Consider the following 26,160-nt stretch of genomic DNA (forward strand, 5'->3'; position numbering starts at 1 on the left):
GTGTTTCTGTTTCTTTGCACGTCTACTGAGTTTCTACTGGGTACCTGACATTGTAAATAATACATAGTAGACACATGGAAGACTGACTTTTAGTCAGGACATTAACTTGGCTGAACTCAAACTCCATTCTCTGTCCCTCTGCAGTCAGTCAGTAGCTGACTTTTCCTTCAGATCTGTAGTTTCCAGCTTTTTTTTTTTTTTTTTTCCAACTAGTTCCTCTGTAATCTCCCCTGTGAATATTAGTTTAGTGGTCAGCCAAATTTCAGGGCAATATTGGTTGCATAGGACTCATGCCCTATGTGGCTCTTCTCTTCTGAGCTCTTCTCTGTAGTTTTCTCTTTGCTCTGCAAACCCTGAACACTGGCCTCTTATGCTTCAGAGCACTAAGGCATTGGCCTTCTGCTGGCCAGAGCTGCTGTCCGGATTGGGGTTGTCCTCAAGCAAGAAGCCCCAGATTCCTCAATCTCACCACGTGCAATTCCTGTTTTTCCAGAGTAGATGTCCTTTCAGTTTCTTCCTGCTTTTGGTTGTTCTCCAGTGTCTCCAAAAGGGTTTTCTTCTTAAATAATTCTGTTCAAATTTTAAAACTTTAATCTGTGGGTAGTTTGGCCTCTTCAAGCTATTTTACCATTATCAGCTGAACTCTTTTTGAAGGGTCAGCAAAGTTTGACCCAGTTTAAAATGAGAACTCTGCCCTATTTCTTGCTCATTTCATTCCATAAATATTCATTTAGCACTTATAAAGTGCCATGAACTTTTCTGAGTTCTTTGTGAAATGCTAACTCATTCATTCCTTAGAAACAGCCTCTATGGGAACTGCTATTATTACTCCCTTTTGCCAACAGAAAAACTACTGAAGTAAAGAGAGGTTAAGTTACTTGCCAAAGTTCACATAGCCAACTAATCGGCTAAACGCTGAACCCAGCTTACCATTTAGCCCATTCTTCTTCTACTACCAAAAAGCCAAGGGTTGATGCAGGGATTCTGAATGTCCCTCAAATCACGCCGTAATGCTGCTTTTTATAGTCTATGGGAGTAACTAAAAGAGAAGACTATATAAAGATATCCTGATTAATTTTACACATGGCTTTGGTGTATCATGTTTCTTATCTCTCAGCCCTAGTTTACTCATCTATGAAGTGAAGTGGTATTACATTTAACAGTGTACTCCAGAAAGATCAAAAGACAATAGTGTCATCCACCTGTGTGTTTCCTCTTTGTCTCCATTAGAGGGTGAAGTGATACCAGAGATTCATGGTTAAAAGACCTGAAAAGGAAACTCCAGTGTAAAAAGTTTATTTAAACAAATTTTTATTATGTAATACTATTCATTGTAAAAAAAAAATGTAGGCTATATGGAAAAGCATAAAGAAGAAGAAAAACATCACTGCTGTAAACATTTTTCATTCCTTTTAGCTGCCTAATTTGTGAACCTCCTTCACCGTAGAGGTAGAAGTGCTGGTTTCCCTACCTCCCCTCCAGCTGGGGTGTGGGTGCAGGACTGAGGCTCTGCCCCAGACTGGGATCTGAAGACACAGAAAAGCATGTGCAGAAATATTTTGGAGAGATTATACAGAGAAAGGGAAGTCCTGTTGAGTAGGGGAGGCTTGGAGCTAGCAAGATTAGAATATGAGGGGGTGTGACTCAATCTGCCCTCACAGGCTGGTGAGGCTTGGAGATATCCATCTTCCCAACGCTGCTCAGATTTGTCTCCTTCTCTCTCCTCCCCATGCCACTGCTGACTTCATTTCTCACCCGCACTACTGGGCCAGCTTCTTAACCTGGATCTGGTCTTCTTTCTCCAAGTTCCAATGAGTGCCAGACTGATTTTCTGTGGCACAAATTAGATTATGTCACTCTGCTTAAAAATCTCAATGGCTCCCCATTTTCTCTGGAAAAGTATCCCATCTCCAGTGTTGATTTGGAAGATGTTTTCATGAGCTGAGTTCAGTCATCCTGAACCTTTCATTCAGCCTTCTCAACTTGCGCCTTATGCTCTAGTCACTTTTAACTGTTGGCAATTTCACAAACTAATCATGAATTTTATTTTCATGCATTTGAATATCTTCCTTATCTTTAGATCCACAATGCCGATTACAATGTGCATATAAAAAGTATTTAATAAATATTCATTGAATAAGTGAATGAACAGTACATGTTCACACGTTCTCTGAGACTGAATCAAGAGAAATAGAGAAAGAAATTGCAAGACTGAAGCATATCCAAGAGGTGATAACGTTCAAGGTTATAATAATACTAATAACAATAGTACTATTATTACTGATACAATGAGTAACAGTAGCTAGCCTGTATTGAGCCCTGACTAGGTATCAGACACTCTTGCCATAAGATACTTTGTAATATCCCTTTAGTCCTCACCACAATGCTATGAGGTAGCTACTACCATAACCATTAAACAGAAAAGAAAGCTGAGGCAAGGGCAGAGTGTAGTTAAGTAACTTGCTTAAATTTATCGGGGCTGCCAAAGGTGGAGGCAAAATTTGAATACATTCAAACTAACACCAGAACCTGCATGTTATACTACTTTGGAGAATACTGCAGGTGGAGAACTTCAGTGACATAAAAGAAAAGGTCATTGGTTTTGAAAAATTTGAGGAATTGTAATGTCAAGGTGTTAAAAGAAATACTAATCTGGATTTTTGTATTACCTGTTAGATGTCTACATTCCCCTACTAGAAAGAAAACACCATAGGAGAAAACAAACTTGTCTGTCTTTCACATGGAATACCAAGTCCCTAGAAAGTGTTTAGCATATGTCAATAGTAGGCGCCCCATAAATATTTATGGAAGGAAATAAGGAAGACAGGAATTACAAAGAATCTGTTGAAATTACAAAAGATCTGTTTTAGGCACTACCGTCATTGTATCAAATACATTTTAAGTTCCTTAAGTGTATGTAATATCCTTTCCTTTTCCCATCAGTTAGTTTGTGTATAGTAGGTGTTTAATAAGTAATTATTGACTGATTGAAGAGTGTCAGAAAAATTAATGAAAGACAATGAAATATTTGGAAATGGGCAGATTATCTCTGCCTTTCAACATTTTTGGCAACTTTACAACTCAATTAGTTTTAGAAAATTAATGATAATACAAATGATTTTGTCCATAGACCTGCAAATTGGTTGTGTCTGGTGGAATGTAATTGATTATTGACCCATTGCGTTTCAGCATTCCTTATCTGATTTTATACATGTGTTCTTTGAATTCTTCCTTGAACAGTTTATGAAAACATACTCGTTCCCACATTAATTGGAATACTCTTCAGCCATAAAAAAAGAATGCAATTTTGCCATTTGTAACAACATGGATGCACTTGGAGGGTATTATGCTAAGTGAAATAAGTCAGACAGAGAAAGACAAGTACTGTATGTTAGCACTTATATGTGGAATCTAAAAAGTAGAACAAAGGAATGAATATAACAAAACAGAAACAGACTCACAGATAAAGAAAACAAACTAGTGGTTACCACTGGGGACCGGGAAGAGGGGAGGGGCAAGATAGGGGTAGGGAATTACTACATGTAAAATAAATAAGTTACAAGGATATATGGTACAGCCCAGGGAATACAGCCAATATTTTATAGTAACCATAATGGAGTATAACCTTTAAAAATTGTGAATCACTATGTTGTACACCTGAAACATATGTATTTAGCATTGTACATCAAGTATACCTCAATATTAAAATTTAAAAAAATTGTGTTACGTAAAATCTTTGATACAGTATAATTTTATACCTATATGAGAATCATGATTATACCCCCTTTTAAAAACTGCCCTTTGACAAGACGAAGTGCATATATTTTTCATTCAGAGCCATGTTGCTTCTTAGAAATGGGCATTGACAGTATGTGTGGTATCTCTAGATCCAATCATTCAATTATGAGGATGCACTATGAACAGTTTGTGTTTGGGGTTAAGCATTGTGTTTTCTTCCCAGTTGAGGCACAACCTCTTTTTAAAATTTTCAACTCTTTCACAACTTTTAAAGAAGTGAGAGTTAAGTAGAAATTTTTACTATCTTGCTGGACGTATTAGGACTGTCTGTCCACCAGGTGTCACCCTGACATCTTAGGATCCAAAGAAAAGAAGAGTTAGTCTTTCTTTTATAAGTAGTTTATTTTTGGTAGTGGATATATAAACTGTTGACATTTTATGTCTTAATATAGGGGCCGAGGCAGGCAGGACTGGAGACAAAACTCAGGACTTTATGTTTGTCCACGTTCCTGCTTAAGGCACTTTTCCTCATAACATTGTGAATTTTTCTCTCTCCTAGAGTTAAGATATTCCTTTTTAAAAAGTACTTTTTAAATTAAAATACAGTCATTCACAAATAAGCCTAAAATATATGATCATATTCTGGATCATGTAAGAGTCCTCATAATTCTAGAGCAGCATCCCTTCAGACATCCATGGTGACAGTCATTGATTGAGACAAAGACTCTCTCCTTGATCAAATTTTAGTCACACTCCTCTAGTCTGACTAGAGGAGTAAACTAGGCCTTGTCCTTGGGGCTTGTCTTTGGCCTATTTAGTCCAGCTATAGCAAGAATCCTGCTAACTCAGTTTAGCAAGAATTCCCCACCCTTGATATCTGATCACCCTAACTTGCCTTCAGCAAGAATCCTGTTAAGTTGTTTTTGCAAGTTCCCTTACACTTGATGTCTCTTGGTTAATTTTCCATCCACTGACCCCCTCACTCTGCTCCTTGGCTATAAATTTCCAGTTGTCTTGGGTATATTTGGAGTTGAGCCCAGTCTCTCTCCCCTGATGTGATAGTCTTGACAGCTCTTGCAATAGTCCTGAATGAAGTCTTCCTTACCATTCTAACAAGTGTCAGAATAAGACTTTAACACTTTTTTGTTTAACAACTATAGACAGAATTTCACAATCAAATCCCAACACTAGGTCATCTCACAAATAGAACAATAGTTACTTTGCATTTATTAGACTCTGTTCTTATTGACAATATTTACCATTGCCAAAAATTAACCTTTCATTATGCTCCAATTTCCTCTTCTCTTAAGGATTCATCTGTTGTAAGCTTTAACAGGTATGTGTGTATGGATTTATGTGTATCTTGTATAATGAGAAACAGGATTGGCTTCCTCAACAGAGGTTTTCACCACCTTCCAAAATTTGTACTTTGATATTTAATTTTTTTACATGAATTTTGTGGCTTTTCAAGGCAAATGATACCAAAGATAACAAGTAATTCATTTGTTTATTACAGTTCATTCATTAAGAAAAAAGGAGGTAAATATGGATAGAGAAACACAATTTCTATAGCATCTGCTGTATCAGGTAATTCAGATGTGTGATTTAGACGTTGGTTAAATTCTTTTGAGTTTTTTGAGATTTCCTTAAGACTGATAGAAAACTCAATCCAACAAAGAGTCAGAAAGTTTAAGTAACTTGCTGAGAACACAGTGATGGAGCAGGAACTTCAAGTTTGTCTGCCTCCAAAACCAGAGCTATATATATATATATATATATTCACTTTTCTTTCTGAAATATTTGCCAGCTACGTATACGTACGGTGGGGCAGGGAACTAAAGTAAAATGACTTCGATTTATTGTGATTTAGCAAAATATCTGAAATGGTGAAAATTTATAAACCTTTATATCAGAGGGAAAACTTGTATTGTTTAGAGCAACGATTCTTATATTGATATCCATTAATTGAGGTAATTGTTCTTACCAGAGACTATGTAACTTAATTACATATAAAATGATTTAACATTCAAACATGTGCAAAGTAACTATGGAGTCCCTAATTCTCTAATACAATTGATTACCTCTCTCTTTCAATTACTATACCAGAGTGGGCCACTAGGTGTTAATCTGACACAGAAATTATCTAAAAAGACACAGAGAATAAGTGAGCTAACTTTGTAGAAAGATGGTCTGTTTTGCCTTCTCTCTTTATCCATCTGCCTGGGAAAATATTACAGTTATTTTACTGAAGTAAAATTATTTTACCACCAAGAGAAATGTAATAAATGTCTTTTGGTATTTAAAGTAGGGTTATTTCTGACAGATTTATTAAAAAAAGATAAATTTTTTAGAATAACAATAGAAAAAACAACAATACACAAAATGCATATGAGGGAAACTTTACAGCAGTCTTGAAAGACACAGCAATACACATTATCAAATTAAAAGACATCCCTTCTTTTTGGATAGGATGTATCAGTGACATGTAGATGTCAACACATACTTTTAACGCTATCCCAATTGAAATACTGCAAGTATTTCTGGAGCAAGACAAATTAATTCTGAGGTTCATATGAAAAACTAAACCTATAAGAATAAATATGAAAGTCCTGGTTTCATAGTTCATGAAAGTCCTTTCTCTAGTTGTGGGCTTCTCACTGCAGTGGCTTCTCTTGTTGCGGCGCACGGCCTCTAGATGTGCAGGCTTCAGTAGTTGTGGCACATAGGCTCAGTAGTTGTGGCACATGGGCTCTAGAGCGCAGGCTCAGTAGTCGTGGCACATGGGCTTAGTTGCTCTGTGGCATGTGAGATCTTCCCGGACCAGGGCTTAAACCTGTGTCCTCTGCATTGGCAGGTGGATTCTTAACCACTGTACCACCAGGGAAGCCCAAGCCTCTTATTTTTAATTTCTATTTGTCCTTAACAGGGTCTACAGTCTGGTTACTTCATGCAGATGTTTATGGTAATTGAGTGGGGTGGGGACGGTGAAGAGAGAGGGAGTACCACTCTCTACTCCCATCTCAGAGCCCTGCCTTTTTTCCCTCTCAGTTTGCCATTTTCTCAAGTTTCTGAATGTTCAACTTGGCACTTGTTGGCCAAGCCATAACCTGAAGTGATGACCCCTCTGCAAGTGAAGAAGATTCTCTTCTTCAGGATCCTGGCGTGCTGAGAGATCTGGAAACAGCTTTCTCAACTTCCTCTTCCTGGGTCTCAGGTTTACAAGCCCTAAGTTAACCTCTGGTTAATAATACCAGGTTAATAAAGGGATAGAATGCCCCTTTCATCATTACCCAAATTAGTTCTCTTTTTATTCTCCCTTTACAAAGTTATTCTGTTATAGGTTTTATTTAAAACTCTTTTGCTATACAGAGCTCATTTCAGGTATGGGCCAAGAGGAGGTATGGTTCAGATGGTCACGTTAGTGCACGTGTCTGGAAAGGCTTTCTTCGCTTGCCTCCTGTGATGCCGTTCTCTCCTGCTTTTCCTCCTTCTTCACTGGCTACCACTGCTTGGTCTCCTTACACGCTCTTCCTCCTCTGCCTGACTCCTACATGAAGGAGAGCATCTTGATGGAGTTAAAAGTTCTCTCTTTATTCACTGTCACTCCATAGATGGTTTCTTCTAATTCCATGGATTTAATACCATCTGATATTGGTGAATCTAAATTTATATCCTCAGCTCTGATCTCTAGCAGTTCCACATTTTATATCCAATAGCTTCCTTGAAAGCTCAGCTAAACAGATGATGGGCAACTCACACTTAATATGTAGAAATAGAATTCTTGACGTCGCACAGTTCTACCCTCTTTCCAGGCTTCTTAATTCAACAAGACCATTGTGCATTCAATTGTCCAATCAAAACACAAAGAAAATAGAACCCTAGAACTCATTCCATTGACATGTTTCACATCAAACCCATTAGCAATTTCTGTTGATTTTACTTCTAAAATATATTTTATATCCAGTTCCTCTCTCAATTCTTATAGTCACCAACCCGGTCCATATCACCATCTTTGCTCAGGAAAGGATGAGATACTGCCTTTCAACCAGTCCCTTTGCTTTCACTCTTTAACCTCTTCCCCCGTATATCAACCACCATAATCTTTTAAGAATGTGAATCTTATTACTTTGATAATCTCATGATAAACCTTTACGAATTTTCCATTGCACTTAGAATTAAATTAAAAATCTTTATTGGAATGTTCTTCATACTTTTTGTTCAAATGCCCCTAGATATTTTTAAATGGAGAACTAAGAGTAAATTTTGCAGAAAAATTCCTTTCATTTTAAAATATCAGTATTTAAAAATAAAAAGATTACATAATTCTACTGAATATATTCAACTAATTAGTAAATGTAACAAGCAAAATGTTTTAAAAAATCATCCCTTAGTGAGATGCATAGGACTTTTTTATCCAATTAGATCATATTTCTGTAGATTAACATTTTTTTATAGCTAGAATAAGACAGGGGTCAATGTTCAGCATTAGTTCCATACCTAATGTGCACATTAGGATTTTTTTTTTGCATAGCCAAATTTCAACAGGTTGTTCAGATATGCCTTAATAAGTGTGATGGTGAGAAGAAACCTTTAGAATTATCACGTATGGTTACATTTGTAATTTCATTTCATGATTAAAAGTATTAATTTATCATTATGCGTTTGAAGGAACAAGCATATTCTATCAACATCTGAGAGGGAGGAATCCATCCTAATTGACCAAAGTTGATTTTCTACAGTTCAAAACATGTAATTTGGGAGCATTTTATTCTACACCCATAATTAAGTGGATACTAAGAATGCAATTTAATCAACTTTGTAGAAATTAACAGCAAAAAAAGAGAAATTATTAGTCATTAAGTACAGTATGTACTTATAAAGGGTATACTATTTATAGGAGAATCTATACTATAGTCCTGTTAATTTAAATCTAATAGATGAATCATGAAAATATATAAAATAGTGGATAAGTGGCTGGGTAACAATTAGCAGGAGGCTTTTCTTCAAGTAAAATAATAAGTATGGCTTTACCATACTCAGTCGTCTTTCAGCAACTGTTCATGAGATGTATCTTTTCCAACTCTGAATAAATATTTAAGAATTTTTAAAACTTCTGTCTTGTTTCCAATATATGTATGTTTTTCTTTATGAAGTAATGTTGATAAGAAGTAAACTTAAAGCTTTGATCTTCTCCTTAAGATCATGCAAAGCATGCTGTGGAGACAGAGACTACCTCATGGACAGTACCTGTGCATAATATCATTTGGGCTGTATTACCAGAACTTACCCAAAATATTGCCCTCCTTAGATCCTTATCCAAACTGGGTATTCTGTAAAATGGAACTTACAGTCACTGATTCTTTGAGTATACCTCATATACAGATTTCAATGTACTCCTTTCTCTACAGATTTCTTTATAAAAGGGCTTCTAGTTATTTTCAGTTGATACCATGACATCTTATTTAATTTTTCTTACTTAAAAGTCAGTATCTCTTTCAGGAAAATTTAACAATTAAAAAGCTGTACTTTTTAAATGATGTATTTTTTCCCAGAAAAATTTAAATAGAATTGGATAGTGATTTTGAAAAGCTAAAGTTGTTTCAACATTTTTTTTTTAAATCACATACCATGCCATTGTAGTTTTCTTTTTCTAGTTTAATTCTTTTGAAAATCATGATTCAGATTGCACATGCAGTCGCAGCAGGCTCTCTTTCCAAGATATGGGTCAATCCATCAGGACATATGCAGTTGCCTGTTCTCAGTGAACAGTCTCAGCAAGAAATGGGCAATGGAATTTTATTCATGCAAGGCAGAAATCAATAAAACAGGTTATAATTTTAGGATATACTTTGTATATCACCTTGAATTTGGTATATTGATCCTTTAATACTATTTTATTTTTCTATACAACAAACAAGAAATGTGGAGAATCTTAAGTTTTTTTTTCATAGTAAGAGTAAAGCATGCTTACCATATAAAAGCTGAGGAACTGGACAGAGTAAAATGCCATACATTTGGCAGAATGTGTATGGTTTGGAGCACAGATTTAGGGTCTACTTGACTAGGTTCAAATCTCAGTTGTGCCACCAACTAACTGTATGACCTTGGGAATGTGACTTTACTTGTCTGTGCTTCTGTTTCTTCAGTCGTAAAATGGAGATAATGTTAATAGTGACTATACCATAGGGTTGCTGTGAGATGAAATGAGTCACCCAGATAAACCGTCTGGCTCCAGGAAGTATTCAGTAATAATTAGCTAACCTCATCCAAGGCAACCATTGTTGATGATTTGCTATTATGATTTTATTGCGTGTATTTTTAACATTTGTTATGATTATAATATGTGAATGTGTATATATCCTGCTTTTCTTTTAAAATTAATATTTTTATGACTACAAAAGTGTTACATAATCTTTATAGTAAAAAGATACAGATAACATGTTGGCTCAAAATGATGTTCTGATCATGGAAGCCATTTAACATGCTTTTCCTGGAGTGTCTTAGTACACCGGTATACACGGCAGAGGATGGCCCTCCTCATCTGTGAGAATGCACAATGTAACTCTGAAAATTGGATGTTTGTTCCAAGGGAAATTATACCTCCCTCCCCATAATGTGTCTTCAGAGGGGTCCTTATGCTGGCTGCCTCAGTGATAGATATGTGACTTGCAGTCAGTGTCTCTAAGGGAAACAGTCCTATTTACCACCCACCACCAGTTGCTCTCTTGTTTCACCCAGGATAGTATTCTCAAAGACTCTTGGAGCAGGAAAGAAGCTCTGACATTTTGTGGAACAGAAATATCAGGAGGCTACTATCTTAGTCATTGCCGTAACAAAATACTACAGGCTGGGTGGCTTAAGCAACAGAAATTTATTTCTTACAGTTTTGGTGGCTGCGAAATCCAAGATCAAGGTGCTGGCCAGTTCAGTTTCTGGTGAGAGCTCTCTTCCTGGCTGGAAAATGGCCACCTTGCTGTGTCCTCACAAGGTAAAGAGAAGAGGGGGAATGGAGAGAAGGGAAGAGGGAGGAGGGTAAGGGCTGAGGGAGAGGGAGAGAAGGGTAGGGAGAGAGAGGGAAAGGGAAGGGGAGAGGGGGGAGAAGGGAGCGAGATAGAGAAAGAGAGATCTTTCTCTTCTTATAAGACCACATTCCTATTGGATTAGGGCTCCACCCTTATGGTCTCATTTAACCTTAATTATCTCCTAAAGACCATATCTCCAGATATAATTAAACTGAGGTTAAGACATCAACATATGAAGGGCTTCAACATACCACACGCTATTGGGTATACTGGGTGTGTTGTAGGCGCTGTGGGTACACAGGCAACCTAAATAGTCCCTGCTTTCCTAGATTTTAAAGCCAGTATGGGGCTCAGCCAACAAACAAAGAGAATAACATGGTGTCATTAGTAACCCTTACTGAGGAGAAATAATAAGGGTAGGAGGAGAGAGAGCAATTTAGATGAATATATGTGCCATTTAGGATAGAGTGGTTAAGGAAGTTTTTTTGGACAAGGTGGGGTATTTGAATAGGGACTTGAATAACTGAGGGAGGGAGCTGTGTACCTATTTAGGGAAAGGGCATTCCAGGCAGGGGGTAGAGTGAGTGCAGAGTTCTTGAAGTGGCAGCATGCTTGAAGTATTTGTGGAACAGCAAGCAGACCAAAGTGCATGAGTGGAATAAACTAGGGAAAGAATGGTGGGAAATGTAATTGAAGAGAGAGCCAGACTTCAGGTCATACAAGGCTGTAGGGCATGATATCTTTGGGCTTCCTTTTGTAACAGGGAAGAACCAAATCTGACTACACGTTGGATCTGTTTCTTTTACTTTGCTTCGCGTTGCTCTTGTTCACCAAAAGGATACTGTCTACACACAATGGCCTGCCTCAGGGAACCCAGCCCCTCTGCCTGAAATGTTAAACCAAAGTGCCTTTGTTCAGCGAAACATCCTGACCCTCTCCACCTGTGCCTGGCTACAAGAAGGAAGAAATGAACACATCCCCTCCTCAGGCTGGCCATTCCAGGGAACATTTGCAAATCTTATGGCCATTTTACTTTACTTCCTCACCTCCTCCCCCATCTCTGTTCTATAGAAGAAACTGGCATCCAAACCCCGTAAGATAGACTTTTTGGAAACACTAGTCTACCATCTTCTCGGTCCGCTGGCTTTCTGAATAAGGTCACATTCCTTGCCTCAGCCCCTTGTCTCCGATTTATTGGCCTGTCGTGCGGCGAGCACAGCAAGCTTGGACTTGGTAACAAATTTGGCTTAGCCAGCAAGGAGCCTTGCTGCTCGTGGCTAGCTGGCCCCTCTCAGGAAACATTGGAGCAAGGCCTTAGCAGCTGCCAGGACCACTTGTCCTGAGGATCTTCCCTTCAAAATTCCCTGAAGCGGCACCAGCTACCCCAGCGCTTGGCAGTTGAAGCAAGGAACCGACCAACTTCTGCGAGTCGATGGACTCGATTTTGTCGGGTAAGTCTACTCGATTTGGGAACCGGTTTGTTGGTTTTGGCCTTGGTTGTGTGTATCCTTTTGTGCTGCGAGTCAGCAGACTTTGTAGGTGTGCATATACTGGGAACATATTCCCCTCTCAATTTGGGCTTTTCCTTTACAGGATAAGCCAATTTGTTTGATTGGAGTACCCTGTTGGAGGGGGAATTGTTGTTGGACTCTACCTGATTTGGAACCGTATCGTTGGGAGCTAGTTCACTGGTTTTGTAGGGTAAGTCTACCTGATTCGGGAACCGGTTTCTTGGTTTTGGTCTTGGTCTTGGTCTTGATTTGGTTTTGTGTGCATCGATGCTAGAATTTGTTTGGGCCTTTTGCGTTGGAATTTGTTTGCTCCTTTTTGTGTTTTGGTGTTATCAAACTTATGAAAATGGGAAATACTCCATCTATCCCGAAGGAGAGCCCTTTGGGGCGTATATTAGATAAATGGGCAAAACATAGCCGTGAGCCTTTGACTAAGAAAGACATGATATACTATTTTAATAGGGTGTGGACCCAATACATAGATCAGAAGAGCGATAGCCCCTGAATGGCTCACTCAAAGGATCTTGCAGTTAGAAGTGTTTTACAAAAGAGCAGGCTGCACAAGCAGTTGTTTCAACTGCCACCCTCCCCGTGCCGCCATCATATTCACCGCCTCCTGTTTCCCCATGGGGATCAAATAGAAGTTTCTATGTTTACCCCCAGAGCACAGGAGCCTGGTTTAGTATCACCATCTAAGACCCAACAGGGTACCAAATTTGGACCGGGAGCCACTTCTGCAGCAGGGCAATTTCCCATGGGCCAACATCCTGTAAGAGGACAGGGGACTTCCTTAGACTTGAGGCGTCTGATTCTAATTTCCCCACAGGAGCCCTGGGCAACTTTGACAGTGGGGAGAAGTTGATTGACTTTCTAATAGATACTACTCCCAAAACCTTCCCTATTTATCTTAAGAGGCTTGTAAATATTAAACAAAGGGGAAACAAAGTCATCCTAGGAAAAACTCACCTGTATCTTTGAGATGAGATGGTCTTCTTAGGAACCCTCATCTCTGCCATCTTTTTAAAATGCAAACTTTGAAAAGAAGGTAAAATAGTTTAGAAATTGACTTGTCGAGGATAAATAAAAAAAGAAGTGTCTTTTCTGTAAAAAAATTCAGTCATCTAGACATGTGAACTTGATTTGTTCCATCTGCCAGAAACCTAATTTTAATGCCACCTCTTTTTGTAAACTGATGGGTTTTCCATTGCTGTACCTGACTTAGGGCTGAAATTTTGTAATGAGAACTATGATGTCCCTCTGTTTGTTTGTGTCCTTGTATGTGTCTTTGTCTTTGGATAACATTCCTGAGATTAATTTGTGGATGAGCGCTGTTTAATTGGCCTAAAGAAAAGTAAGCACTTACAAACCAAGCAATTCTAAATACAAGAGAAATAGAGCTAAATGAGTTTCTGGTTCACATGAACTGGGAAATATTCAGTATTAAATTAATACCTGGTATTAATGTTTGTTTGTTGATCTGATTAATATAGACATGTCTTTAAAGTCATCAACATTAAGTATAATACTTCTATTGTGCCTAGGTTTAATAAGCTAAATAAAATCTTGTTATATCTGTTGCAAATTTGTCAGCAAGGAAAGTAACTTGATGTGAAGAAACTTTTAAGGAAAGAAAATGCAAATGAGATAAGAGCTTTAGGTAAATTTAAAAAATAATTATATTTTAGGAATGTCTATCTAAAATTAGTCTCTCCAGATAATCGACAACTTGAAAGTTAGAATTGTGTTAAAATAAGTTAAGTGATGGAAGGTTTTTTGGAAAGTGGACCCTGAGAAAAGAGTTTTGTACATGGTCAGGATTGACTAAGTTTAAAATAAGTTTAGGGCTTCCCTGGTGGCACAGTGGTTGAGAGTCCGCCTGGCCTGCAGATGCAGGGGACACGGTTCGTGCCCCAGTCCGGGAAGATCCCACATGCCACGGAGCGGCTGAGCCCGTGAGCCATGGCCGCTGAGCCTGCGCGTCCGGAGCCTGTGCTCCGCAACGGGAGAGGCCACAGCAGTGAGAGGCCCGCGTAACAAAAAAACAAACAAACAAAAAAGTTTAATCGAGTAAATGAACTTTAAAAGTAAGCTGGTACAGACTTGAATTTGGCTTTTCTCTCTGTTAGGAAGACAAGCTTTCTTAAGATGTTGAACTGCCTTTGATAACAGATTTTAAGTTTCTTTACCTTTTAAGTGATCTGTATTTGACTTTGAAATCTTTTATTGTTACTTTGGCTAAGTGAATAGCTATTGTTTCACAGTGACCTGTTATGCTATTTAAGTGTTTTAAACCCTTTTGATATATTCTTTTTGACAAAACTTCCCAAATCAAATTATAATGAAGTTCCTTTGACCTCTAGCTAACTTTGGGATGTTCCAAAGGGGCCTGAAACACTCTAAAGTAAGATATTAATTAATTAGGTTCACTTGGTATGTTGAATTACACGAGAAGTGTCATCAAATACATAATTAATCTTCTTAGGTTATATTGTATGGCAAATGATACAGGTTTTTTAGAGAGTATATAGAGTTCCTAAAAATTTGGTATGTCCTGGTAAAATGTTATCAGTCATAATTCTAGTTATTATCTGAAAGTGTTGTATGTCATAGCAGTAACCAAGTTACTTTGTTAATTGTATTGTAATCAGATTTAAACGTGCCTTCTTAAGTCTTTTGTCATTATAGACAGTTATGGTTTCACTCTGATGCCTTTGCAAAAATGCTTCCTCTTCAGGGAGATTTGTAGAAAGGACCTTTGGATAAATAAAAGTTTCTGGCTTTTAGAAGCTTAGTAATGCTGAACTGGGTAAGAAATTGAAAAATTCTAATGGGAAAACTGATGGCTTCATAAAGCTATTAACAAAAAGGCTTAGTTACATAGGACTAAGTGAACTGGTGAATATGGTTATAATTTTTATGGTTTTTATCTGAAAAATGACTGGTTTAAATCTGTGTTTTCCAGGTGTAAGGAAAACCTTCCCCTTAAACTAATTCTGACTTATAGTAATTTGGTAAATTATACCTTTGTAAGCAGAATTGAAACATTTATTTTTTTCTCTCTTCTGGTTGATCCTGCCAGTAGCATATGCTTGTCTGGAAGATTAGGCCATGCATGTCTAAGTATGCACGGCCAGTACAGTAAAACTGCGGATGGCTCATTAAATCAGACCGATCAGTTAAATAGGTCGCTTGTTATTGCAACTGGATTATAACTAGTTATATTAATCGTTTTAATTTGTTCTTTGTTTCCAAATTGTTTGTGCTTTGTGTCTCCCTGCTGCATTATGTCTTTGTCAGTGTTACTAGCTACATTACATATATCCCGTCTATTTTATAAGATGTTGTCTCTTATAGTACTTAATGTGTAACCAGGCCTCCAACAAAACTTCTACGGCTAAATAGATCACATTTCTAACATAAAATAATTGTAATAGTGCGATTCTAGGTATGGGAAGAAGCAACAAGGGAAAATGTCTCCTGGATCATAATTAGATAGAGGAGCCAGAGAATCTTTAATTATCAGTAGGGCCTAATCCAAAAACTAGCACCTAGAGTGGCATATCAAGAATTTTCGTCTGATCTGGGATGAGCCTCCCAGCACCGTGGGACAAACGTTGGTCATGAAATGTCTCCCAAATATCGGTCAAATTCCTGACCAAGAGGAGAGGATCTGAGAATTGGAATATTTCCTGCCACATCAGTCATTAGCGATTGCAGCCCTCCAGTGTGAGCCGGTGAGCCCTGAGGAAATTCAGGAGGGAAAAGAATACCTGCCATCTAGCAGCCAGCAGACTGCAGCCACTCCCTGCGGTGAGCCCTGAGGAAACTCAGGATGTGAAAACACAGGATACAGGCCCCAGATAGCTGAGGTCCATATCAAGGGAATGATTTCAGTGAGCCCAGACTCTTGCATCTTCCCATACATAGAAAAGCACTAAATTCCTTAACTTGAGATGCTGTCTCCCGGGCTTGAAGCCCTCAAAATTCCCACCAAATAAATCATAACTCTCAACTTGTAGGTTGTGAATATTTTAAGTCTAGAGGTGTAAAGGAGACACTTTCCAGAGAGGAACAAAAGACACAACATTTGGAACACTGGTGCCAATGATGGACACTCCCAGAAAGATCCATCTGACAAAGCAATTAGAACAGTCATCACCCCTTTTTCCACAAGATTGTGGAATGGACGTTGACAGTGGGGAATTGTAACAGGGAAGAACCAAATCTGACTACATGTTGAATCTGTTTCTTTTACTTTGCTTCCCGTTGCTTTTGTTCACTAAAAGGATACTGTCTGTACACAATAGCCTGCCTCAGCAAACCCTGCTCTTCTGCCTGAATGTTAAACCGAAGTGCCTTTGTTCAGGGAAGCATCCTGACCCTGTCCACCTGTGCCTGACTGCAAGAAGGAAGAAATTAACACATCCTCTCCTCGAGGCAAGCCATTCCTGCAAACATTTGCAAATCTTATGGCCTTTTTACTTTACTTCCTCACCTCCTCCCCCTCTCTGTTCTAGAAAGAAGCTGGCATTCAAACCCCATAAGCTGGTTTTTTTTTGGAGACATTAGTCTGATATCTTCAGGGTCTGCCGCCTTTCTGAATAAAGTCATATTCCTTGCCTCAGCACCTCGTCTCCGATTTATTGGCCTGTCGTGCAGCGAGCAGAGCGAGCTTGGACTTGGTAACCCTTTCAAGTAGGTAGGAAAAAGCCCTTTGAGGGAGCTTGATGGCTATGCTGGGAGTAGCAGGTAGCAGGCAGGTGTGGAGACAGGAGGCACTATTGGCTCTAGCAGTCACCCATCCAGTCCAGAAGACTCATCTCTGCCTCACTGTTATATGTATCACCCACATTTCTGCTTCCTGACCTTTGCTCTGGTCTCTTCCTTGACATTGTACCACTCCCTTCGCTACTTATTTAATCTTTTGTGATCCAGCTCCTGTCATTGACTGATTTCATTCCAGCCTATTTTATACCTGGAAAAACATGGCAGGTGACCTCTCTTCACATCTTTCAAATAATTTAACATTTCTGGATTCTGCCAACTAAATAAGTTATTCTGAGAGTAATTTCCTAAATGTGTATGATTCTACCTTACTAAAGTAACACTTTTCTTACCCGGAGATTCTGACTCCATAGCCTCATGTAAATGGAATGCAGAGAGAATTCAGAAAACAACAACAACAACAAAAAACACCTCTAGGCTGCCAGAAAAGGTGCTGCAATTCATGCCCTAAAGTCCTCATGTTTTCCTCTTAGAGGCTCATCTCCACAAATGACCATTAGAAGAGCTACATGATAAACGTCCATGTGTCACTGAATCAAACTTGGGTCCCCTTGCCCATGTGCAGTAAAGCCTATCTACTGACACTGGATTGTGGTGAAGGAAAGTGCAGCGTTTATTGTAAGGCACCAGACAAGGATTCTGAGTGGCTACTGCTCAACAGATCTGAACTTCCTTATGGTTTTCAGGGAAAAGTTTTTAAAGACAGGGTGAGGGAGAGTGTTACGGGTATGTGATCAGCTCATGCACACTCTTCTGATTGGTTGGTGGTGAGGTAATCGGGTGTCAACATCATCAATCTTCTGGTTCCAAGCGGTCTGGGTCTACTTGCTTATGGTCAGCATACAGTTAACTTCTTCCATCTGGTGGGGTTTTAGTATCTGCAAAACAGCTCAAAGGATATGACTCAGAATATTATCTGAAGCCCTTGAGGAGGAACTAAAAGTCCTTGACTTTGTTTAATGGCTAAACTATTATTATTTTGTCTTGCTTGACTGTTTTCCTTTGTCTCTGCATTTTCTCACTTGCCTGATTCAATTTATTCTTTGGAACTCAGGGAAGGCTTAGGAGGCTAGAGTTTCTCTACAAACAAGAGGCAGGTGGAGGCCATGAGGAGCTGTGGTGGGGGTGGTCTGTCCCAGGAAGGCTCCTTAGGGTCTTGCTTGGTCACACATGGTGCTCTGTGGCAGGGAGTTTCCCTTTTTTCTTGTTTCTGGGGATCTCAGTTATTTTACCTCTGAGCTTGAAGAAGAATTTGTCTTTCTCCAGTTGATAGGATGGACCACTCAGCTCACTCAATTTGATATAGGGTGAAGTCAGTCCCACAATGTGAAAACCACTTTATCAGTAGGATATATTGAGGACACCTGAAGGAACAGACTGGGGCGTTCTGACGTGAAGGAGCAAGGGTATCTGACCTTTTTTTTTTTTTTTTTTTTTGCGGTACGCGGGCCTCTCACTTTTGTGTCCTCTCCCATTGCGGAGCACAGGCTCCGGACGCGCAGGCTCAGCGGCCATGGCTCACGGGCCCAGCCGCTCCGCGGCACGTGGGATCTTCCCGGACCGGAGCACGAACCCGCGTCCCCTGCATCGGCAGGCGGACTCTCAACCACTATGCCACCAGGCAAGCCCCTGACATTTTTTAAAGTTTAGAAGTAAGAGGTCCTGGAATGGCTATAGTTGACAAATTAGAAGGCATTTAAAACTCTTAAGGTTCTTGCTATTCTCCTCCACTTCTCTTTCTTTCCACGGCTACCTTTATCTTTGTCCCTTTTCTATTTCCCTGCCTGGGCAAGGGAGGGCATGCTTTGGGTATCATCCTATTTAATTAATCTATTCTTTAAGAACTAATTAATCTATTCTTGCATTCTGGAAATAATGAAAAAATAGAGAAAAATGCTTAGAAGTGTCTTACAAATGCCTGCTAAAGTATTACTCTTTATATTGGTGACTGCATAACATTTATTTAAGTTTAGCATCTATTTTTTAATGTTGCAGCCTTGGCACCTGAATTAATCAAGATTAATGAGCTGGCCCTGCAAATAATGAGCAGCATCTGAAGGACTGGTGTAGGTTCTCAGTGAATGCCAGTTGAATTCAATTTCAATGATAATCTGTCCCATTAAATGAATTGCACGAGTCCTGAAAAGGCAGCTTATATATCTGGCTCATGACTACAATAGCTGTGAGGGGATTGGAAGGTCTTTCGTCGACTCCTTAAAGACAGTAAAATGGACTTACACTCAGATTTCAACAGGTCTCTGGACTCCGACAAATCTAGCGGGAAACCTGCTGCTACCAGTTATCGTTGCGAGAGGCATAATTTCTGTAAGTCGCAATTTTCTTATTTATAAAATGGTAATAATGATTGACACCACCTTAGTCTTTGATAGGAGAGGCCGGTGCCCTGGACACAGTTCCCGGCCCTTTCTGACTATGGTGCTTGGCAAGATGTGAAGAGTTAGGAGGGCCAAGGGGATGTGCCCATCTAGAGCCTGCCGCACTCTGGCTCCACCCCAAAGACTACCTCCAAACACGTAGGACCCCCGAATTTCACATGCATAGGACTCTGAGCCTGTTTTCGGAGCCTGCCTGTGGTGGCCATGGGGGCTCTGCTTGAGGGATGAGAGGGGTGTAAACAGAGCTTGTGTGTTCCTGGCCACAAATGTGCATTTCAGGCGTCTTGCATAGTGCAGGTGGAGCCTGAGGTAAGAAGAGGGGTGCACCTGGAATGGGTACTCTGGGGATCCGTGGGTATCCTGGGGCAGCCACACTCCTGTGTGAAACTCCAAGGAATGAGAGAACTTGAAATTTGAAGCCGGAATTCCAGGTGGTTATGACATACATTTTTCAAGGTTGGGGGGGGTGGAATATATTTTATTTAGCAGATTGTTTGCTTGATTTACTGTTATTTTTAAAGATTATTTGTAATGTGAGATGATTGCAGTTTCACAAGCAGTTGTGAGAAATAATGTAAAAGGATCTCTTGTACATTTTGCCCTGTTTCCCCCAATGGTAACATTTTGCAAAACTGTAGCAATAATATCACTACTAAGATATTGACATATATACAATCCAAAGATCATACTCTGATTTCCCCAGTTTTACTTGCAATCATTGGTGTTTAATATGTGTGTTTTAAGTTCTATACTGTTTTTTTTTTTTTTTTGTCTGTGTTGGGTCCTCGTTGCTGCGCGCGGGCTTTCTCTAGTTGCGACCAGTGGGAGCCACTGTTCGTTGCGGTGCGCAGGCTTATTGTGGTGGCTTCTCTTATTGTGGAGCATGCGCTCTAGGCGGGCAGGCTTCAGTAGTTGTGGTTTGTGGGCTCAGTAATTATGGCTTGCGGGCTGTAGCACGCAGGCTCAGTAGTTGTGGCACACAGGTTAGTTGCTCCGCGGCATGTGGGATCTTTCCAGACCAGGGCTCAAACCCATGTCCCCTGCATTGGTAGGTGGATTCTTAACCACTGCACCACCAGGGAAGCCCAAGTTCTATACATTTTATCACCTGTGTAAGTTCATGTATTTGCTACCACAGTCAAGACACTAAACAGTTCTAAGACCACAGGGATTCTTTGTGGACTTACTTTTAAATATGTAGATATATAAAACGTACCAGAAAATGAGGGGGAGTAGTATTAAAATTAAATGTTTGGCCTAGACTAAATTTAGAGTAAAATAATACAACTAAATTTAGAGTAAAATAAAGTTTGTTAGTGGTCTTAGGTAGATCTCACTACTTGCCTTCCTATCTATAAGCAGAATGCAGGACACATCTGAAAGGGAAAAAACTCTTCCTGAAACAAAATGCTTATATTAACCCAGTGATTCCACTGGGAGAGGTTTTCCTCCCACCTGCACTTAGAGATGGTGATTGTGGGAAGGCTGTACTTGAAACTGCTGCCTCTGATTCCTGGGACAGGCTGGTTCTCTGTTCTTTATTGCTCAGTACCCCACATCTATATGTTGTTTGCTCAACACTCTTGCTCTTTATTGCTTAATACTCTGGATCTGTGAATGCAAGAAAGCTGACTGAGGCAACCCTCATATTTTAGTAAAGCTCTTGGACTTCCTAGGAGGCCTGATTTCCAGAGTTTGTAGGAGGGTTGAGGGCCAGCCTGCTATCTTATTAGGAACTTATAAACATCTCAGGCATACACTCTACCCTGAATACAGACTTTTAGGGCAACTAGGCCAACTCATGTTCTACTGGGGCAGTTAACAAGACAGAAAGGACTTTTATTACCTGCTAATGGCAGAAGTTATTACTGAAGCCTGTGAAAAAGGAGAAAGCGTGATGGACGGAGGGGATAAAAGCTAAGACCCTTGTGGAACATAATCAAATAAGAAGAATTGTTGTTAGGTTATAGGCAGGATTCGGGTTCGGAACAGTTCCACCCCTGACCTTCGTGCAGCTTGTCCCAGATGTTCTGGGGTCTACCCTGGAATCCCTTTGATGGTTGGCAGGTGGTTCTGTTCTGCCTACCCCCCCCCCTCCCAGATACAGCCTGTTGGCTAGCTGACAGGCTGGCTGACTCTTCAAGCTCTTCTTTTGCAGTCTTTTGGCTTCTAAGTCTCTGCATTTTCAGTAGTTGGTTGACTCCTAGCAGGAGCCAAGACCTAATCTGGGAATGAAGCCAGGACCCAGAGCAGCCAAAGGCAAAAACTGGCTGTGAAAGTAAACCTAGCACTTCCTCAGGGACTCTAGGATGTTAGAAATGTTACGGAGGCAAACCATTTGTTTATTTTAGGGTCCACATCATTGAGACATATAAATATGTTAGACAAATGACTGGAACTCCAAAGTTAAAACAACTGTGAACATATGTTATAGAAGATGCTAAGAACATCAATTTGGGTAGCAGAATTACATAGGAAGCAGTGGGAAGGAACAGAGAATACTTCTATTTGCAACTTGAGTATTAGCAAAGCATATCGAGGGGGAATTTAATTTGTTTCAGTCTTATAAACCTCTTTTGTTGCTTTAATTTTTTAAATACAGAAATATTATTAATAAATAAAATCATTATTTTACCATACAGAGAAAAATCACTATTAACATTTTGGCTTAGTTTCTTTTATTTTACCTATATGTTTACCATAAATTATACTTGCAAGAATTTTAAAGTAGGCTGTGATAATTATAGAAAATATGGAAAAATCAAAAATAGAAAATTAAAATCTATAATTCTACTACCCATAACACTATTGACATTTTGGTGTATATTGTTCTAAAATGTGAGTGTGTGTGTATGTTAAAACATGCAATATGTACTTTAAGAAAATTGAATTATAGTGTACAGGCTGTTTTATAATCTGCCTTTTCTACCTAATGATTTATCTTGAGCATTTTCTGTATTCTTACGACTTTTAATGATGAGTATTCTATCACACAGATGTGTCATAATTTAACAGTTTTCTTATTTTGGATGCTTAAGTGGTTTCCAATTTGTCATTGTAGAATAGGAGGTGGCAGGAATTCAGCATTTCTGTATTTGGTATCAGATGGACTTGCTAAAAATGACCCTTCATTCTGTCTGTCATTTCCAGCTCCTGCTGTTTCTGGAGACTTGCTGTATCGGCCATCTCCCCTTTTTTCATTAAGGACATGGATCTTATCCTACGATGGTAGAGCTAAGAGTGTGGTTTCAGCAAGGCAAGACAAACCCGAATTTAAATATTAAACCTGCCATTTCCCAGCTCTCAAAGGCTGAGTTACCTAATATTTAAAATAGGGTTACTGTAAGGGTTACATGAGACAGTGTATCTAAATTTATGTAGCTATTTAGCTGATAATAGTATTATTATTTATTGGCTCTTCTTTGAGACCTGTTTATTGAGCATTTTAACAGGGCAGACATTGCGATAGGTGCTGAAGATACAAAGATGGGAAAAATAAGCACAGACCTGGCCTTGTGGCTGTTCAGTTCAGCATTATAGAAAATCATCAAGCAATCAAGTTTTAAAAAATTCAAAATTGCACCTATACCACGTGCTAGGAAGGAGAGAGCCCTAGTGCAGTGAGCCCTGTCATAGGGGATTTGATGTAGCCACAGAGGGGGCTCTTGTGTGTTCTGAAAAGGGCTGCAGGAAGATTGGTATCCACCAGAAAACACTACTTGCTCTAAGATACTTTTTTGTCTTCTCTCCCAAATGAAAAGAAACTGTATGAATGTGACTTTGCAATGGTAGACTGCAGACTGGGACCAGCAGGAAATGTCTTTAATTCCTTCCTACCCACTGGGCATGGCCTTTGATCACCTTGCTTGTTGACGGCATCTGTGTACTTGTAGCCTTTTGCATATGCCTCCAGGATGGACCGTTGTAATGTGCTTCTTTGCTGGGTCACTGTTGTTTCCCACCTTCTCTACTCTGTCACCCCGGCAATCTTTGTATTGCCGGAGCTTAGCAGGGTACCTAGCGTACAGTTGGTTCTCACAACATGCGTGGCATGTTGACTTAAAAGCCAATATGATATATCAGGGCAGAGCAGACAATACCTGCCCAGGACAGGATATAGAGAAGAAGGAAGGAGTTTCTGGTTCCATCATATGTAGGAACCCTAGGACAATTCCACGTGAAAAGGAGTGGAAGGAAAATATCAAGGGGCAGCTGCTAGGAAAGGATTTAGTGAAAAAGAGAGGGAGAGCTTTCCAGACAAGGAGACATGATGTACTACACAGGCAAGAAAGATGAGTGACATGGCCTGCAATGGAAGTATTGAGGTTTGGCTGTACCAGGAGCAGGGAGAGTCTGGGGAAGGGATGTTAGGTGGATAAACAAAGAGATGACACTGGGAAAGTAGTTGGAGCTGGGCTGTGAAATGTCTTCTGTCATTTATATTAGAAACAAATTTTAAAAAAACACAGGCTGGAGAAGAGCAGAGTGCTTAAGAAATACAATTTAAATACTGCTAATGATCTGACAGCAAAGAAAAATAACACAGCAAAACAAATCCTCCTCGATGTGATCAGCATGCTTAAGGATCTTGAACTTCACAAGCCATTCAGGAACCAAAATTTCCTGGGTCTGATATCCTTGCTTCTGACCTTGCAACCACAGAGCTAATATCATCTTCAATTCCTGAAGTTAAAGGGACCTTTAGAACAGAGAAATATAGCATCTTATTTTTTAAAATTTTTGGTTAGTTTTCATATTTTTATGTTAAAATATATAAACAATAAGATTTTATACTTTACTCCACAAATAAATTTCTTATTATTAACAAATATCTTCATGCACAAACAGAAAGTTTATTTGTATAAAATTTTAAGTTTATGCAAGAAAGTAAGAAATTTGTTGCCAGAATAAATAGGTGTTTATAATATGCTTCCTTCCATTTGGTTACCTATAGATTACATGTAGGTTTTATGTGAATATATTCCTATGTATAGAACTGTGGTTCCCCCAAACGCACTTCATTACCTCTCTTCCTAATTCCTAGAAACTCACTTAGGGCCTTATATCTAATTCTGGTCTCTTCTCTGAGGATTCAGAATCCCAGACCTCAGCCAGAACAGATTACACCAACCAGCGGACAGTCATACAGATTTTGCTACCAGACATTCTGATTTGGTACCAAGCCTGGGAAAAATGGGTGTATGAATCAGAGTCTGAGAAAACAGATGTCTCACTCAAATTAGGATAATTTGAAGAGGGTTTATTTGCAAGGGACTATTTACAAAAGCTTAAAGGAGTAAAGGTTATATCAGAATTTATAAGAGCTGAGTAACACTTTTTATTCCCTGCTTTGCATTTCATTGTCTATTTGGGAAATAAAATGCAGTGTACCTGTTTGCATGTATTACTTATTTATATGCAATTAAAATGAATCAAGAAGGGGAAAATAAAAGACTAAAGAAAACCTACCATAGCAGTCAGAGTGTGTTGAAACCAAATCGTGTTTTTTTAATTTAGAATACATTGCCTTACCAGGGAGCACAGGTCTAGAAAAAAGTAGCAAGCACTTTCTCCGTTTACTAGACACCCTCTGGCTGCTGCTGGAACACACTGACGATGTCTTCATTCTCCATTTCTAGCTCTGCAGGGGTGTCTGTTTTATTGATTGGCTGCCCACCAAATCAGGAGCTGATCTGCCTTATTGAAAAGCCCTGTTGTTCACAATATGTTTTCATTAGTCTACTAAGTGGTATAAACATTTTAATTTTAAACTGCACTGCAGTGTCTGCCTTGCCACTTCAAATTAACTTGATCCTTGTTCTCAGTCTTGACTCCACACATGGGCTTTTTGTTGGCCAAGGTGAATGCTGGAGTAGCTTTAGCTGCCGTTTTACAAAAGAGGTGGCAGGCAGAACCAAACTAGCACACAGATGGCTTTCAGAGACAGCAGGAGAGGGAGATGACAGTCTCTTCTGAAAGTTAGCATTTTTCTTTTGTATTTACATGTTTAATATAACTGGAATTGGTTTTTATGTATAGTGTGAGGTAGGGAATCCAGATTCACTTTTTTATATGGAGTTTTCCCCCAGCACCATTTACTGAATAGTTTACCCCTTCCCCACTGATTTGCAATGCCATCTTTGTTAGCACATTTCTTCATGAGTGTTGGTCAGATTCTGAGTTCTAGATTGTGTTCTATTGGTCTGTTTTATTTTTTTAAAAAATCAATGTATAACATTTAAATCAATGAATTACTACCAGCTCTCTAATTTGGCTTAATAAATCTTGCTATTTTGTTGGGTAATGTTCCCCTTCTTTAATCATCAGTTTTTGGAATATTTTTCTTTTTTTTTTTTTTGTTTCTTACTGTTCTATAAATTTTTTTAAATTAGCTTATTTTCTATGAAAATTTCTTGTTAGGATTTTGATTGGAATTACATAAATTTATAGATCAATTTGGGAAGGATCAATATCTGTAAATATTGCCTTCATGTCTATAAGCAGAATATGTTTACCCATTATTTGTCTTCTTTAATACTTCACTAAAGTTTTATAATTTTTCCATAAAATTATCACACATTATGCCGTTTATTCATTCATTCATTTATTATTTTCTTGGAAGACTTTTCATACCAGCAAATTTGCAAGCATACTTGTCTCGTTCTTTTTTTTTTTTTTTTTTTCTTGCGGTACACGGGCCTCTCACTG

The sequence above is a fragment of the Grampus griseus genome, assembly GCF_964374135.1.
Source record: "Grampus griseus genome assembly, chromosome: 2".
Classification (NCBI taxonomy): Eukaryota; Metazoa; Chordata; class Mammalia; order Artiodactyla; family Delphinidae; genus Grampus; species Grampus griseus.